General features: G+C 34.4%; 1 protein-coding gene across 1 annotated transcript in view; it reads left to right on the top strand.

The window, feature by feature from the left end:
* Positions 1-2,627: 2,627 nt before the first annotated feature.
* LOC127979367 (calcitonin gene-related peptide type 1 receptor-like) overlaps positions 2,628-19,492 on the top strand; it is a 46,112-nt gene continuing 29,247 nt past the window's right edge. Inside the window, exon 1 of the mRNA XM_052584777.1 lies at positions 2,628-2,921. The gene's annotated coding sequence lies outside the window, so the exon portion shown is untranslated. The remainder of the gene's footprint in view (positions 2,922-19,492) is intronic.

Here is a 19,492-nt window from a genome sequence, read left to right as displayed (position 1 = left end):
CAGCAGGACTGATATTTTTCCTCAAATTTGCTGCTTATTCTTTCCTTTATCATCATTTTGAATCTCGCTGCACATACAAAGTTTGACATCAATTTTCCAGTTCCTTGAACTACAGCAGAACATTTAAACTTTCTCAGTTCACCCACTGTGAGAGATGGTATCAGACCTCATGAGCAACATGCTGGTAAGATATAGATGGCAGTCACCCCAAAGGCATTCCCCCATTGCCCCCCTAAAAATTTAGACTATTGTAGCATGTAAACCTAAAGCTAGCATCCAAAAGAAACTACCAAAACAGTCATGATCATGTTTTTAAATAAGCAGCCTTAGTTACTGAAAAGACACTCACATCAACCCTTAAGGATAATGTTTTTTATTCGCCATCCCAAGGTTTATTTATTTTAATAAAAAAAATTATTTGAATATCGATATGGCAACACAATGTATAAGAGAAAAATAATAAGTTGGGTTTGATTAACATTGTGCGATTAAAAAGGCTGTGAGGGGTAAAAGGTTCTCGTAGAGTGACTGTGTATACAGTAGATATAGAAAAAGTGACATGGCAAAAATTGTCACCATGTGCAAATACTTTTCATTCAATTATATATTTTCGGAATAAAAATTAACTAAAAACTTAATCAAAACAACTACTTTATTTCAAAAACATTTAACATTTGTTAATATCAAGTAATACAAACTAACTAGGCTTAGTTCTTTATCATTCTGTGTTTGTAATTGTATGTGGAAGCTTGTGTTACTTCAAGCATACTTCACATAAGAATCTCCATTGTAATTGGAGCAGTCAATATGGGACTAATTTCTCTGTAACAAATTCATTCTCCTCGCTTAAGGAAAACATTTAATGTACTGACATTCTGCATTTTGTGATCTGCAAACTCAGGGACTTGGGTGGTCTTTATGAGTATTTAGCCCCAGCAACAATTGTTGTGCTTATTGGAAAATACAAAACTATTGATTTAATTGTCTAAAAACAAAACCTGCATAAACAAAATCATAAAATGCCTTTTGTCTTAAAATATTTAGTCAGATTTTAATTATTATTTCATACTTCTTATAATTCTCATTTAAATTATCACATTTCAATATATTTCAAAATTATTAACGTTAGAACAGCTTCTTGATGACTGTTCAAGAAAATGCTGTGATGGTGTTTTTATTACAATGTTAAAAGTGCCTTTTACCCCAGGGGACATTTAGCCTAAAATCTGCTGTTTTTGTAATGTTTATGCGTTTTAAACTTTTACATGCATTATTTATTTTTTAGGAGTTCAAGAGTTTCTAAGATGATTGAAGAATGTTTGCTTACTCCTGTAACTCAGTGAAGATGGCAATAAACAACAAGTTGTACATGTTAATATTTACCCATTCATATTGTTCTTGATTGCCTTCACGTACCCTATACTGTATATAATAAGGTAATCGGGGTGCAAATTATGGGGGGTTAACTGTGCTAGATGGACATGTTTGACTGTTGTGCTGCATCTCTCTGCTTTTTCAGCATCTCGCGCAAAAACGTTGCGTTTTAACTTTTAAAAATGCATTTTAAGTAGGCTACTCTCTACTAATCCACGAAAATGGCCACTTAATTCTACTAATAGAGGTTTAAAACTGCCATTTTATGTGAGACAGTGGTCAGTCGACAGGTTTCACAGTGTCTGGTCTGTGTTTCCCTGGGTGTCCACTAGTGGTCTCACTTCCCCATAGTCACCCCTCCGAAGGCACTACATTTCCCACAAAGCCTTTGTCCCTCTCATCAATGTTAATTGCACACCTGTTAATTGCACTCAGCTATCTCCACTTTCATTGTTTTCTTTATAAACCGGTCTGTTTCTATCTGTTTCATGGAGTCCTTGTTTTCCGTCACCCGGCTTTCTCGTGTTCCCTCGTGTTTTTCATGTTTCTTGTTTTTGGACTGCTTTTCTTGTTATTGACCCGTAGCCTGTTTTTTGATTATGATTTTATGATTTTTGGATTACCCTATTAAAACATTACAATTGGATCTCTCGTTTCATGTGTGCATTCGTTACAGGTTAAACAACGCAGTAAATAATAAAAAACTTATTAAAGGTATTGGCATAGCATTGTCCTTGTTTTGGGAATTCTTAAAGGATATTTCTACCTTTTACTAAAGTACAATCTATATTTGTTTCCCACGAAGTAAAAATAAATAAATAAATAAAAATTAGTTTACGATGAGCTCTATAGACGAAATCGCGTTTTCCTTGGGAAGTAACCATGTCAGGCTTCTTTTGAAGTTTCCATAGACATAATAGAACTTCACAAGCTATTGTGAGGTTAGTTTGTGTCTGTTTTAAATCATAAATGTATCAAGACTTGAGTGCGTTGTCTAGCTAAGTTTGGGCGCCAAAATGCATGATGGTTTTGCCAAGAGGAGCCTCAACAGAAAATCCCCCCGAATTATCTTCACCCTGACGATAATATAATGCTAATATATTCTCGAAAGAATCTGCCTACCTAGACAGCCTATTTTGGGAATGTTTCTATGAGGCTCAAAATGCTGTCTATGAAGGCAGCTCGGCAGATGTTAAAACACAGCCTCAGTGTGTCTTTGAGCGAGATGGAGCCCGCTGTCAGTGATTCTAGGAGGAGCCCACGCGCTCCTCACGCTCGGAGAGAGATGAGCGGCAGTTAGATGCACTTGGATTACCGGCTGCTGAACTGAAACAACGTCTCCGCTCATAAAAATATGTGAAACAGTGACGTTTTCTAATTACACGTCTTTTTAACGAGTGGATATTCTCCTTAGTCGGAGATAAAACGCAAGATGCAGTGAAAGCATCACTTCTTATAGTCCCAGACGATGGAATTCAGTTTGAGAAGCCCAGTGTGAGAAAGTGAAGTACGTGCAGGATATAGACTACATTCTCCCCCCAAAAACGGTAAGATTTTTTTTTTCCTGAATGAATTAACAGCGCTCTATTGATTTGTTACCTGTGTGCTTTTTATATATATTTATAACCTAAACCTCATAGTTTATTTTTATTTTTTATTTTTTTATCTTTCATGATTTGTGACTTCTGCGTATGTGTTGTGCTTTACATTGATATTTGCTTTCTGTTACCATTGTTATTAAATATAGCCTAGAATAATTTGATTAATAAAAATATGGACAATAAAAATAAAAGGTTAAACAAAATTTTCATATGAATTTTCCCAACATAAATGGTTCTAAGTGTCAACCTGGCAACATGCTAACCTCTGTTTGCCAATATAAATCACTGCAGATTTTTTTTTTTTTTTCATAATTCCCTATACTGTCAATAGCCTACATAAAGGCATGTATTGACTGAACCTAAAGCCATTTGAAAATCAAATGAAATCCATTTTTTATTGCTTTAGCAATTATATAATAAGAGTGCACATGACAGCATGGGATACTCTGTGTTTAAATCTATTTTAAATATGAGCCATCCAGTCAGATATCAGATATTGTCTAGTGACAGATATTACCCTGGATGCCTCATAAATTGACAGCGCTTTGCAGTACCATGCTGGTCTACTGGTCTAGTTAACATCCCTGTGATTATGATTATGACAGCCATACATTTCATAATTTGTGTAGAACATTGGCTCATTATATAAACCCTACAGGAAGCAGTGTTTCTAGGTTTCTATCTCCTTAATGGCAGGACGATTAAATTGGAGTCGCCATATATTCCACTGAGAGGATTAAGAGATGCAGCTGGGAAATCTGAAAAGAGATGAAACAAACCCGTGCAGATGCTGCTTTTACCGTTTGGTTGTAAAGTAACAGGGATCTTCTAAAGAAAGTGTTTGTTGTGATGCATATTTTACCTTTTTAGTAACAATTCATGCAAGTGAAATGTCAGAGAGCAACAAAATACTAAAGACACTAAGCAGCGATGTATCTTAAAAACATTTATATTTTTTTTCTTTGCAAGAGATAAGGGTTTGACTTTCCTGTAATCGAATAGTACAAAATGCATTATTTGTGTTAGGCTGAGAGCAGAGATAAAAATAGACAGTGATTTTAGATACCGACCGCTTTTGAAGAATGCTTTTGAGCTTTAACATATGGGTTTCCTTTTTGATCAGCTTGACAAGTTCATCTCAAACACAAAAAGAAGGAAAGCAAACATGAAGGTACATCACTATAGAGACTTAAAACAACCGTGTTAATGTAGGACTAGTTTCAGTCCATGCATGGGGTCATGGACATTCACTTGTTGAGCTCTACCCCCAATTCAGCTAATGGGTCATGCATTATTCATTAGTGTGTTTCAGACTGTCCCAGGCCGTGTCTACATGTCTGCAGTGCTGAAAATATTATATGGAGGTAATCTACCAGAAAACTCATTCTTGCCACGGACCTAATGGGCTTTTGTAGAGAAGAAAAGTAATAATCTACTTGACTGTGGCATCCACTGATGTATAATTAGACTCTTTTTATGATTAATACTGACCACAAGTAAGTAGATATTTGAATTTGTAAAGACAGATTATGGATTTTATTGTACCATACACAAGAGTAGTAATTGGATATCATTTACTTCCCTTTGAAAGTGAAGTACCTTTTATAATACCATCAGCTCTTAATAAGCACAAAACGTGAAATTAAATCCCATTACCTATAATTAAGTTTTGTTCATTTAAAAAAACATTCAGTTGCATTCAGTTATGAGCACCATTTGTGTGTTATTTTTATACAACGCATGCATTTTAATGTGCTTTATCTGTAGGATGTAGATTAATATTCTTCATAAGGAATCAGTTGATGATTCATCTGAAAGCGTAAACAGGTAGCCTACCTGAAAATAATTACAGTTTTCGGCTAGGTAATTTCTTTAGAAGGTTTAATGTTACTCTGTCAGCTGGATTTTTTATTTAATTTGAGCATGTTTGCAGTACTCTTGAGTTTATGCTTTCATCCATGCTTGTTCTGGACAGGCTACACATGAGGTGTAAGGAATCAGTAGGTGGAGCTAAAGTACAATCATGTGCTATAAAGCGATCTTGAGTTGTCTGCTACAGAAAGACATTCAGAAGACTGTGAAGTATGTTTTGGACTATTTTTTGAGGGTATTTTAAATACTAAACATTTTGAATAATTATGGAAATTGATTTACTAAAATGTAGGGCAAGTGAGGTTATTTTTAAAGAAATGTATGCTTTTATTCAGAAAGAAGGCATTAAATTGATCAAAATTAAATAGATTATAATATTATAAAAGATTTATACTTTTAAATAATACTGTTCTTTTGGGGGGAAAAAATCATTTGCAAACCCCATTAGAATCCATGCATTTTTATTTTCCACACATTTTTTTTAAATTGATAATAAGAAATATTTCTTAAGCACCAAATCAGCTAGTGAATATTCAGCTATGCCACCACATGAATAAATGACATTTTAAAACATATGAAAGTATTAAAGAGTTATTTTATATTTTGAACAATATTTCACAATAATTCAGTTTTTCACAAACATTAAAAAGTCTTACCAACCTCAACTTTTGAACGGCAGTGTGTGTGTGTCATATGATTTATTTGAAGTACAGCAGCGTCTCCTGATTCACTTGTTCTCACAATACATACCAGCTTATAAGTATTCATGAATAATGTCACATGCCCTATTTGTAATGATCAAGTTCATTTAATGAATTGATTTTTCCCCTCTCAGATATAAATGACCATGCTTGTTAAAACTGAACTGATTCAGTTTAGTATTTCTAAATGAAGCACATCACATGAACAGTATGCACTCGTTTTCATAAGCTCTTGGGCATGAATGAAGAACGTTCTTTTCTTTTGTGCATGAGAATTTCTCTATGCGATTTCTCTATTCACAGGAAGAGAAATCAAAACTGTGTGTGTTGGATAAAGCAAACCTGTTTCTAATTTAAGCCTCAGAATAAGATCTTCCTTTGTGTCTTAACTATGTTTGTCATTTCCACACTGGTTAATTCAGTTATTTTGCTGCAACTTATTTACCCCATTTTGTTCACTCTCATCTCCACCAGTGTTTTGTGCTAAATTTTGTTAATGCAATCTTACTTCTTCTTCCTTCTGGTGGTCTGTACTGCCCATTCTCATTTACAACCTGTTTAGTTTTTTCTATTTCCTTGAGTAGCTCCCGGCTCACCAGTAGGCAGGCAGGCCGAGAGACAAGCGGAGGTTGACAGCAGGCAATGCATGGTTGGTTTGGAGCCCTTTCTCCCTCCTTCTTTCTCTCTCTGTGTAATGGGAATGTTTGGCATCACATGGGCCTGTCTGCTCAATTCACTGCCTTTGTGTCAGCGGCGTTTCGTGATTGCTTTGCTTAATATATTGAATACGCAGAACAACCTTAATTGTTTTCCCAAGATGGTGAGGTTGTTTGTCACAGGTTTGTTAGAAGCAGCTTCATTGCGAGGTTGGACATCATACATTATCAGCATTTCAAGTGCTTGTATTTAATGACACACACATGATTTCATATGAATACACTTTAGATACAGAGGACAGTTTACCTAAATAAATAAATAAATAAAAAACCTACATGATAAAATAATTTACATTTTTGGCTGAACTTTCATTTATGGCATCAAGTCAAATCTTAATCTTGTTGTACACTATTGGGAAAAGAAAAAATGCTATAGTGCTTGACTGTAGTAAAATGCATTAGTAAGGTTTTCTCATGCTTATTCTTAGATGGGACAAAATATGGGTCGAGCAAAATAACTGGCAAGATTCTCAGCGGAGACACTGTCAGGGTGCCACATGTGTTGTGTAATCGACTCTATAAAACTTTTATGTAAGGATGAATTGGTTTGCAATGACTGACAGTCATGGCAGGTGGAGGAATTTGCTTGTTTGAGAAAATAGACAACCGGCAATCATATCAACGTTTGTAATTTTCATCGATGTTTAAATGAAAATGATTGGATATTTCGTATACAGAAAATATATTTTGGTTAGAAACCACAATAATAGTAATGTGAAAACAACCAGCACTTGTAAATCCAAACTGTAAATTCCTTGATGCATACAATTTTTTGTGTGTGTGGAAATCTTGAAACTGTCCTAAGATATTTCTCATTTCAGCATCTCTCTTGTTTTAAGCTACTGTTTATTTCTGAAATGTTAGCAAATAAAATTCCAGTTCTGTCTGAGACAGTGTTATTTTACCCCCTGTGGCAGGCTTATTAAAATCATACAAAGAAAATGCATGCACATTTTTGTATTAGAAGTTTGAATCATTTGCATAACCATTGTGAGAAAAATACTTATATGTAGTTATATTTGTGTCAGCATTAAGTCTAATATTACTATAGCGGCCTAGCAGTGCCTTACATGTACCGGTCCCAAGTAAAGATTTCTTTATATGTTCCTTATTATCTCTTGCCAATGGTACCGAATGACTTATATTTCCAGAATTCTATTTATACAGTATATTAAAATATTTATTCATTCCAGGGTTGTTTAGCATGGCTGAGCCCGAGACGATGTTCTCCACAAACACAAGTATTTTAAAACTGTAAATCAATAATTTCCAAGAATAATTTTCAAAGCCAAGTCACAGACTCAAGACAGGGGAAGTCTGTTCATGTGGTGATCAAAACTTTTCCTCGCTTCTCAATTCTCGGAGAGGAAAAACAGAATAATGTGTATTTAAAATGTCTGGAAATATAAATATTTTTTAGTTTTTACATAATCTGCACAGACCATTATCAGAACATCAGAACATCAGAAAATTAAAAGACGACAAGACATTTAATCAGCTTTAAACAAAACAGGACAAAATGTTCATAAGCCTATTTTTTTATGTGATTGACAGTGATGAGATCAAAATACTTATAACACAGATGGTTGAGCTAAAATGTATATTTTTTCACACACTAATTTCTTAAAAGTGGGGCAATTGAGAATTCAGTCTTTTGTTTAAAGCTCTTCCTCCGTTGCGTCGCTGCCAGTTGTGTTAAGACTCTGGAGAACAAGCAGCACATTTTCACAGCATGCAAAGACAGACACAGCTGCTCGGGCTTTATATTTAACCTCATAGTTGGCTGCTGATAAAAAAAAGGTACAATTATTTATATAATTCATGTGGTGAAAATTCAGCATAATACATTATATAATTTTTCAATATAGTGCATTCAATCTGTATTTCCTCCTATTGGAATTAAAAATTAAATCAAAGAATGCATGAATAAGATAATTAAAATCACATTTATGTTGTCCCTTTAAAAGTCACGCATTTTAAATGCCTCCGTCTCGCCTGACCGCTTGTGATCGTTTCATTTAAGACTGATGTTAATAACAGGTGTACAGGATCAATGTTACGTGACTACTGCTAAATGAGGGTTGCTGTGTTTTATAGCAAGACCAAAAGAACATTAAGGTCTTTTTGGGTGTACACATTTCAAATACATCTGGCCACATAAATGTGTCTCTGCAAACAGTTAAAAATCCCACGTTATTTATCTATATTATACCTATGTTCAATGCAGTGACGATTCTCATGCTGGACAGCAAAATGTTCTGTTTAGGGCTTATTTTGGGCCATACGGCAACCCAGTTTGGCTGCTCCATCTGTCTCATAAATTTGGTTGGAGTAAAGTTCATGTACAGGTATGTGTCCAAACAACAAGATGCATTAGTTTCATCCAATCTGAGAGAGAGAGAGAAAAAAGCCTGTCACTAAGTATAAATACCCCTTATGATGGAAGAATCCAAATTTGCATTGGCTGCTGTGATTAAATATATTATAAATATAAAAGCTTTGCTTGTAAACTGATTTACATGAGTGAGCAAAACAGTGGAATAATGAACCTATAGATTCCTGCCAACAGTCCCTTTTTCCCCCTACCTTTTCCCCATTCATATCTGTTAGACACCCTCCTAGAAATTAGCATATGAAATAGCGTTTTGTACCTACAGTATGTGCACTTTTACTCCATGACATTTAATGAAAAGTCACAAACAAGATTAGAACTGCTTTCGACTCGATTTATTTGCGGTATTGTTCATTACATAGATTTAAACCCACAGGAGGTACAGTATGGTTTCTGGATTCTGCGTGAAGCTATTAACTTTCATCTCACTGCATTTAACGATTTTCCATACTTGAAAAATTTGAAGAAAAACAGAGCAAATTTGGAGTCATTAAGCATAACTTTGTGTTTGATTTATCTCTGCACAGAGCCTCCATTGACTGCTTGCATGTGCCTTGTCTGTCTGCTCCCAGAAAGCTATTTTGCCATTCGTGCCCCATTATCTGATTTATAGAGGTAATGTTTGTTCCATTAATCAAATCAAACTATAGGCCTATCTATTACCAATTTAACTTTTTAAATGCCTCTGTACAGATTTAGTGTTGGGATTACTTTGGGTTATTGGTACGTACCTGTGTGCACTATGGTGGTTTTTTATTCAGCCAATGCTTTCACAACAGTATTTGTAAAGCCCAATCATGTCTAACCAATTTACGTTGCTATTACCAGTGAGCACATCCATATTACTCACATATTCCATATTTCTATATATCGTGCAGTCAGTTTAATCACCTGGAGCAGGACGGCATTCGTGCTGTTTCCAAAGCTATTAAAGTAAACATGATTGACCTTCTCAGTAATAAAGTTACAGGCTGTCTTTCTTTCCTCCATATGCGTTTTTTGTCAATTTTGAAATAAAATCAGGAAAAAGTGTTAAAAATTATACGAGGTGTCACTCAAAATCCTAAGAATCCAGTTATTCCAGAATAAATCTGGAAAACAAAAAGACAGATAATTTTTCTTGACAGCTGAAATGAAAAAAATTCTAGGAAACTGAATGAAATTGACTGAGTGAATACTCAGAAATGGAGAACGAAGACGTGCAAGATAAAGCGTCGTCAGTCTTTCCTGCTGCTGTTAAAAAACGTCTTGTTCATATCTATGTAAAAATCTGCAGAGAAACAGAAATAGAAGTCATCGTATCAGATGGAAAGCTGTTAAGATCAGTGAAAAATGTCACAACTGTCAGAAAATGAGATTGTTCCACTTAGATAATCAAAGTTTAATTCTCTTTTGTTTGCAGTGCAGCTCACCTAGAGTGGTCTCAGACAGAGAAATGTTAGTTAATATTTCACTGCCTGCCAGATGGGGCTACATTTGGCAAAGAAATATAAATGGGTCAACTTCATTTACAGAGGGGCTCAAACATTCCTGATTACAATTATCAAACATGAACTCAAGAAAGCAAGACATAAATGAGTGCAGGTGAACCTTGTCCAGGTTCAGACATGACAACAGGTTCAGAAAAATGATCTCATCATCACAATTTTTTTCCAATCTATGGTGCCTGGATTAAAATAGATGTTATTCCCTTACTGAGTTAAGGCAAAGTCAAAATTTAAAAACTGACACCATTTCAGTTCATTAACTGGACAGGATATTGAATTTACTGCATTTACAGGGATACTTCAGATTTAAAACCTTTGCTTTCTACAATGTCAATACAAATTCAATACGTTTTCTGATAAAACCTATATATAATTTGTTTCTTCTCAAGAAAACAGGATGTTCTCCGAACTTTAGCTAACATTATGGTAAATTGTTCTCAAAGAACATACTTTCTTCCATTAATGGATTCTCATTTATTTTTTTATTTATGTTCAAATAACCTTAGTACAAAAATATTATTTATGCATCAATTATGGAACATGTTTCAAAAATATATTAGTTGCATTTGTTAAAATGTTAAAAACATCACATTCTCATAATGTGTTTAAATAGGCTATAGATATGCAAATTTTATTCTGTTGATTAGCAGTTTTATGAATGTCAAATTCAGGAAATAAATTGTAATTTAATTGAAATTGGAAAAGGCAGGACCCTCTTCCCAGAATGCAGAGGAACAACATTATTCTAGTTCTATCTATAAAAGCGAATACAGATTGTAAATGATCGCATTATGTAAATAATAAGTATACATCTTCATAAATATTCCCAAAAGAGCAGTTTACCACAATAACAGTGCAAATAAAGTGTAATTGTAAGTTTCACTTTCATAGTCACTTTCTCAATTCATTATAAAAACTTTTTTGTGACATTTATGGCTCTCCACTCAACAGTGAAAGCCCATTATAGGGAAATGCATCAAAAAGAGCCCTATGGGGATGATGTGAGATGATTACATTCAAAACCACAATGCAAACCTAAGTATGACTAACAGCAGTTGTTTAAACTGTGACTGCAGTTTTTTTTTTGAGCTATGAGATAGGAAATGTTCTTCTGAGAAAATCTCCCTCTGCAGGAAACATTGCCCTAAGAAACTTAAGTCCTACTTTATGTTCCCCCAGAGTTCAAAGGAGTTTATGGTACCAGAGGCAAACCCACTCCCATGTTTTCTAAGGAAGAGGAAAATGCATGAGCTCACAGTATGCCATCTCAGATAAAAGTGCCTTGAAATTTATCCTGACTCTGCAAAAGTGCTCTCCTTGACAGCCCGGCATCTGGGTGGCCTAGTAACAGCTCCAAAGACATATCTGTTCTCTGTGCCACTGCATTTTGCTGCTGTGAACAGAGAAGTCACAGCAATCGAGATAGAAATCAAGGGATCTCTGAGGAAGGTCAAAAGGCATGAATTGAAAAGTAGGATGAGCCACCTTTCTATTTTGCTCAAGATAAAGTGTAGATCTCTCATCGAAGGGTGCTGGCATATCACTGGTTTATCTGCTAGACACAATGTTTTTTTATCAAACAGCAAACTCCCCAGAAATATGAGTCAAACGGCAAGGTTGTATCTTGACTTTAACGTGATATCAGTGCACTGAGGAGGTCAGGATTATCTCTTTGGAGGATATTGTGTTTGATTTGAAAAAAAGCTTGGGGAATTCCTGTTCTGTTTTACAGAATGAAAATAATTAATAATAAGATAAACCATTGTATTCATAATCATTTTTTAAAATAATTATTCCTAACATAACAGTTGCTTTTCATCTGATTAAAGGGAAAGTTCAAAACCAAATTAAACCCTTTGGCTTGTGAAAATACACTGATGTGTAAAGACAATAAACGATTGGTCTGTGCAAGAAACTGAACTGGATTTGTTATGTTTTTTTTAGTTTTATTGTATGTTTAGCCATGATTCTCATTCACCTCCATTATAAGACTGATAGACTGCAATGGTTTGAGTTCAAAATCTTTGTTTGTGTTCTACTGAAGAAATAAATTCACCTACATCTTGGACATCAAATTTTAATTTTGGGTGAACTATCCCTTTAATCATTTTTCATTTATGTTTGTTCATTCATTCATTACTTTTTATTATCTGCATGATTGTCTTTGTTGCATAGAATTAAGTTTTATAACACAGCTAATACAGTACTAGCAGGTATTTTATAGATACATTTACTACTTTTCAATAGTCTGGGGTCGATAATATTGTACATTGTTTTTGAAAGTTATGCTTACTAGCGCTGTATTTATTTGATATAGAAAACAGTAAAACAAATATTGTGAAATATTATTACGTTAACAATTTTTTTCTGTTTTTATAGATTTTAAAGTGTAATTTATTTCTTTGAGGGCAAAGCTGAAATTTCAGCAGCCATTGCTCCTGTCTCCTAAACTCCTAAAAATTACCCCTAAAATACTGTGATTTGCTGTTAAAGAAACATTTCCTATTATTACATTTAGTCATATAGCAGACAGTTTTTAGAGCGACTTACAAATTAATTAGATGAATATCAATTTTAAAAACAGTTGTTGATGCTTTATTTTATTTTATGAAACCTATTTCTATTTATTTGAAATAATATTTTATAACATACATTTCTTAATAACACTTTATCAATTTAATGCTTCCTTTCTGATTAAAGTTATTGATTGCTTTGAAAAAAAGTACCAACTTGAGTACTGTTAGAGGTCATGTTAATAAAGTCAGTGAAATAACTCAAATGGAACTCAAATGGAACCAGCTTTAGTTGATTATACAATATGCAATAAATCTGTAGCAGCATAACCTGATACCAGAATAATACTGGCATATTTTCTGAAACTTGGGACCCTTTTATTCTTCTTCTTTTCTGATTATGCAAACTACAGTATTCTTCTATAATCTGTCAAGCTAATCATTATGACTTGATTTTAATAAAGTGTATTAAGCACAAGTAGGCTGTGTGCTTTCTATGTACCGGTACAGAGTTTATTTTTAATGATTTGTTTGCTGACATAAATGTGCTTATTAATGTACATTGGCAATTACTTTTTTTTATTTGTTTGTTTCTAAACTCAGATTCAAAGTTTATTATACATAACTGACCCTATAATTATGTATTGAGGGCTTCTTTGTGTGGGTAATTTAGTTTTGTATTTGGGTTGGTGGATTGTTTGGTGGAAAATATTTGTTTTCGATTCTCCTGTATTTTTATCCTTTTATTATTATAAAAGTTCAAAAAACAGATTAAGGATTGTTAACCGTTATTTCCAGTTATTTAATAGACTAATTTTGTGCTCCACCATCAAATATATATCACGTAAGTGCATAATGTAAGTGCATAGTTTATAATACATCATTCGGGACACAGCTCATTTAGAGAGCTCATATAGAACTCATTATAGATTTAATGAATACATTGTAGTATATCTTTTTCATTGTTTTTGATCCTACCATTAGATTCCCACAGGCAGACATTTCATGTGAGTTTTATAACTGAATCCTGTATTATATTCTTTACAACATTTACTGTGAAAAATGATGTACAAATTTAATTTGCAGTTGTGAATGTGAATGATTGTGAAGTGTGAAACATGGTGACTACCGAGACTCAGTTTAAAATTCCTCTTTAAACTCGGATTCCCCAGAGGCCATAAAGATTAGAGATCCATCATCAGCGCAATGGCTGTGCTTAGATCTGTATATCCTTCATAAAGCAAACGGGACACTGGGGCCATAAAATACGGGCCATTTTACATTTGAGAGCTGAACTTCTCCATTTCATTTTATTCCCATTTAGCTTTACTGCCAGCCGTCTGCTCGCACCTGGCCAGGGTCTGTGAACGCCTGCTTGTTAGGTTTGTGTCAAGAACAGCTGGAGCGCATGTGGCACTTGGCTCGATGGCCAAGACGGATTAAGTGCTAACGCACCTCGTCACAACAGAGGGCTCGATTTGGAGAAGATAAATATATTTATATATTTATATAGACCCATGAATCAGAAGGAGCTGGCGGAGCATGGGAAGAGGTGCATAACTTTCCTTCACTGACACACACAGCTGCAGTTTGAAGGTTAAATTGTGTGGAAGCACACTGCAGAGTCTGTTTGAAGATGGAGAGTTCAACAGAATAATCGCTAGTCAATAAACACATGTGGAAAACAGAAGGCATCAATCTTGCCAGGTAAAGAGGTATATTATGCAGAGCGCAGATGGAAAATTGGGGTCTTATCTAATTGGTCTTCTATCCTGAGGGAATGCTGAGGACAAGGTCATAAGAGATTTTTGCTATCTTATATGATGTTGATTGTGTGTAATCACATGCCACTGAGTTGTGTCTCTTTGACAAGGGGTGAATTACCTTCAAATATTACAGGTGAAAAACTATTTTTGTTCTCAAAGTCACACTGGTATGGCGAACGGAGTAATCTGTATACAATATGAAATGTAAAAATTTAAATAAATAAATAAATGCAGTAAGTGCTTTATTATCCGAACTTACAAGCTTGTTAATTTAGTATGATTAATTCTACAAAAAGAAAAAAAAAGTGTTAAAAGAGTTAACATCTTAGTAACAAACCCTAACTCATGCATAAATTCCCTAATAAGAAATGATTTCATAATCAAATATTACAATTATTAGGTCCTAGAATCATTTAGAATTGAATTGAATTTGCAGGCATACTGTACGCTATATTTTTTTATTTTTTACTTTGGTACAATGTTCACTCAGAAATGGCACAGATAATTATAAAGGAATGGAAAGTAACACATGGCATGTTTTGAAGTAGAAGGACTGACAATTTATTTTCTTTTAAAACATACTAGGTCACACTTTATTTTAAGGTCTAATTCTCACTATTAACAAACTATTAACTACAATAAACAATAAACTCCAATTTAGCTGCTTATTAATAAGTTGTAAGGTAGCTGTAAGGTTTAGGTGCTGGGGATGTAGAGATGTAGAATATGATCATGTAGAATAAATGCATCTTAAGTAATAATAAACAGCCAATATGTTAATAATAGGCACACTAATAAGAAACTAGTAAATAGTGAGAACTGGTTTCTATACTAAAGTGTTACCACATTTTCCAATAAACATTGTTTTATTCATTGATTATGAAAAATCTTTGATAAAGTGTAATGGACAGCTGAAGAATTTCACCCATATGTATGTATACGAATCTCAAAATATTTAAATTGAGGATTTTCAGTAAACACCAAACAACAGTCTACACAAAGACTAGCTGTACAGTTCAACAAAACCCTAGTCCTAAAACCGAGCAGGATTAAAGAGTCCAGGAAAACCACAACACCAGACCTGTACCTGTGTCTACACTTGATTCACATTACTGCTCGCAACCCTGGGGTCCAAATCCGGGAAGAGCAGAGTACGCAGGAGGGCCGCAGCATTTTAAGTGCTCTCTGAATTATAGATATCTCTCAGAGTGCATTTTCCTGTCCTCTTGTTTGATATAACTCCAGTCCATTTTGACGCTACATAAATATGACACCTATTATAGCCAGCTAATGGCTTATTGCTGTACAGAGGATCTCACTCTCTGACAGAATAAGCTGGGTTAATGAGTCAGAATGTAGTGCTTCTCATATACCAAAACCCCCTAGATGCCCTCATCCGCTTGTGTTTCAGCTGTACTTCAGCAGGTTAGATATTTTCTCTGTTTTGACCTGATGCATAGTACAAGGTCAGATTTTGAGAGTACAAATGAGGCTCTCAGGAAAGCTCGATATTACAGAGAGAAAAATTGCTGGCCTAATAGCACATGGAAGAAACAGCCTTGAGTTTGCATGCCATTGGACTTGAAAGCCCTGGCATCATAACGGCATTTCACAATAGCACTAAACACTCATACCAGTGTGCTTTTGCCACACTGAGGTGCTCTGTCACCATTGACTGTAATGGCTCACAATTCACTTATGCCTTATTTTAGTAAATGGGAGACGATATTGATGTGGATCATACTTGTCTTCCCCCCAAATCTATCTTGTTTATAGAGGGGGACTTTTTGTAGGAACAATCCCAAGGGAGGGTCTAGATAAGCTGAAGAGAGCCTTGTTCTGCTTTCCTTTCAGCCTCACTTTTTGTTATGTTGGATGATTTTTGTCATTGCACATTTAGGATAAGAAACTCTAACCATAGTAAAATGAAAGGGGAAATGAGTCAAATAAAGTGAGGTGCTTTAGTTATCCTTGGTGTATATACTGTATACATACATACATACATACATACATAAATATATGTATATATATATATATATATATATATGTGTGTGTGTGTGTGTGTGTGTGTATACATACAGTCAGCTGCAAAATAGAATGTAATAAATAAGATTTAATGATAAGATTTAATAAAACACCCGATGGGCTTTCTGAAATCCCCACATCTTACAATAGTTAAATTAAGTACATAAAAAGATTTAACACAGGAATTTTCTCTTTGTAGTTTCGGCTTCAAGGCATCCATATCCATAAAGGAATTTTACAAACAATGCATTCATTTTGTTTATCTAGCATTTTGCATAACAAGGCTAACATTTGTGATAAATCATTAGCATTTTTTTTTTTTAAGTGGTCATTGTGGATGAACTACATTGGCTATACTTTACATTAGAAAATATTTTTTTGAAGTTGTAAATTAAACAAATTTATTATTTGAGTACATTCTACAAAAATATACAATTTCAGTGTTTTTCACTTAATATTTTTTTATTCAATGTGTTGCTTGCCATTTCTTTTAATTATTTGTAAAATGTAAAGAATTCTGTAAAAATTGTTTCAAAGTATGTTCTACACCATTTTAGTAATTTTTTTTAAGACATTGATTAAATGAGTTTGTAAAATAGAAAAATTTTACTCTTGTATTTTTTTTTAATTGCTGCGTATGTAAAAATACTTACATGCAAACTTATATTTTGTAAAAAGAAAAACTTTATAGAGCAACATGAGACCTGAAACTAGCAAACCTCAGCAGCTGCCAAAGGTAGAAGGTCAAATATGATGTTTTGTGGGCATTGTGCAAAAAGATTTCAAACCAGAAAAACCCTAAATTGCAATAAAGTATGCCAGAGATTATGTAAAAGATTTTTAGTTAATCACGTATCAGTCCTCACTAAACCATTTTATGGAACTGTAAGGAAGTGGAGACAGAGGATTTGAGTTTTGCAGTCACCAAAGGATTAAAAGTCATTTTTCAAAACAAACATTGTAAATATTTCTGAAAGCCTTCCGGGGAAGAATGAGTGCCATCTTGGGTCCTTCATTATGAAACAAAATAAATAAAAAATAATTACTTTAATGAGTGATGTCTGGTCTTGGTTACTAATTGAACATCCATTCTGTAATTCTGTAAAGATCTTATTTCCAAAGGAATTTTTGAATCTTCAGTCTGGTGCTTTCTCAGGGAATACCCAGCCTATTGGCAAACATGATGAGTTTTAATGAAGAAAAGCTTTAATTCATCCTCACGGAGGGACATTAATTACCTTGTTTAATAACCAGAACTTATATGGAACTGAATCCAAAGACTGGTATCCATTCTCAGCCTCCGTGTCCTTTTCCTATCTTGGCCGAGTTCCATCCTGATACTGGCAGGCATTTAAAAAACAACCAACCTCCTGCACTCTGGGAAACAATGATTAGGCAGTTAAGCAAGCCTGATTTCTTCCTCTTTCCCCTGTGCCACTGTCCACAGCCATCTGGCATGCTGAACAGAAGTGTGCGCTCTATCTTGCCATCTATCTATATCTCCACTTCTTTCATTTGCCAATTAGACAGTATTCAAAGATGGAGATGTGTTCATAATTGATTTTTCTGGGTGTATTGTCACATCAGAATAGGGCTATTTTTTTTTTTTAAAGGGATACTCTACCCCAAAATGAAAATGTTGTCATTAATCACTTATCTCCATGTCGTTCCAAACTAATGAAAGCTTTGTACATCTTCGGAGCACAATTTAAGATACATAGGTAGTTTGAGTGATGTGGAGAGACACAGAGAAGACTTTTGACAAAGGAATTGTTGAATAAAGTTGTTATTTTAGTTTTCTTCGCTTACAAAAAGTATTCTCTTCGCTTCATAACATTGCGATTGAACCACTAATGGCAGATGCACCACGCTGACAATGTCTTTCATACTTTTATGGCCTTTGAAAGTGTAACTTACTTGTCTATGGGACAGTCACAGGCCTCTAGGGTTAGGTAAAAATATAATTCTCAGTCTAGAATATTGTAAATCTGAAGACTTTGCTTTGAAGTGTCGTAATTATGAAAGGTCTATTTTTATGGTAAAGATATTTTAATGTAATATTTTAATGATTTAATGTTTAGGCCTAAATGTAATTTTTTGGGTGATCAAAGCTGAATTTTCAGTATCATTTCTCCAGTCTTCAGTGTCGTATGATCCTTCAGAAATCATTCTAATGCACTGCTAATTGTTTTCAATTATTATTAATGCTCAGTTATTAATTATGGTCGTTTCTTAATATTTTTTGTGGAAACTGACACTTTAACTTTTTCAGGATTATTTGTTTAATGATTTGTACATTGTAATCATTTGTCATTTGTAATAACTATATATTTACTGTTACTTAAAGGTACAGGTTGTAGGACCTGCCACTAAAGTGCGCACTACAAAAAGCAATAACAATCGAGTGGTTTGATGACGCTAACAAGGAGCGTGGAATGATGCGATTTGTTGTCTCTTCCCAACCACTGATGGCCATCAATCAGACAGAAAGATAAATCATGGATTTAATGCGAGTTCAAAAATTTGCGCGAGTAGATTACATACAAAATCAATGCAAAGACGTGATCAGACGTTGGATCAGAAGCGTCCTTGCGCGGGTCTAGAGATGTGATGCACCGCGTTTGGCGTGTGTGCCCCATAATACTAATCTTGTTGATCGTTATAACAGGGCTTGGGCGTCGTGATGTCATTACTTGGCGTGGCCGCCATGTTGACTGCCTCCTTTACTGCCACTCGGACTACTGCTCAGTGTTTAGACATACTGCCTCTCTTCCGTGTGTCTTAATTTGATTAATTAAAAATCTATTTTAACCATTTTCAACCATTGTTGTATTGTGGGGTGTAATAGCGCAACACATAATCGCCATGGGCAAAATAAAATGAGAATGGATTAACTTTACACCGCTTTCCTGCTTGGAGGCGTGACTACAGAGACCATAACATCTGAATATTAATTTATATAGCTTAAGTCAACATTGAAAATTCTCGATTCATCTTTTTGTTGCTATCCCTCTGCTGACAGCAAAAGTGATTTGTGAAGCTAGG

Source organism: Carassius gibelio, chromosome B19, assembly GCF_023724105.1.
Source record: "Carassius gibelio isolate Cgi1373 ecotype wild population from Czech Republic chromosome B19, carGib1.2-hapl.c, whole genome shotgun sequence".
Taxonomy (NCBI): domain Eukaryota; kingdom Metazoa; phylum Chordata; class Actinopteri; order Cypriniformes; family Cyprinidae; genus Carassius; species Carassius gibelio.
The sequence above is the reverse complement of the archived record's forward strand: the minus strand, read 5'-3'. Positions and strand labels throughout refer to the sequence as shown.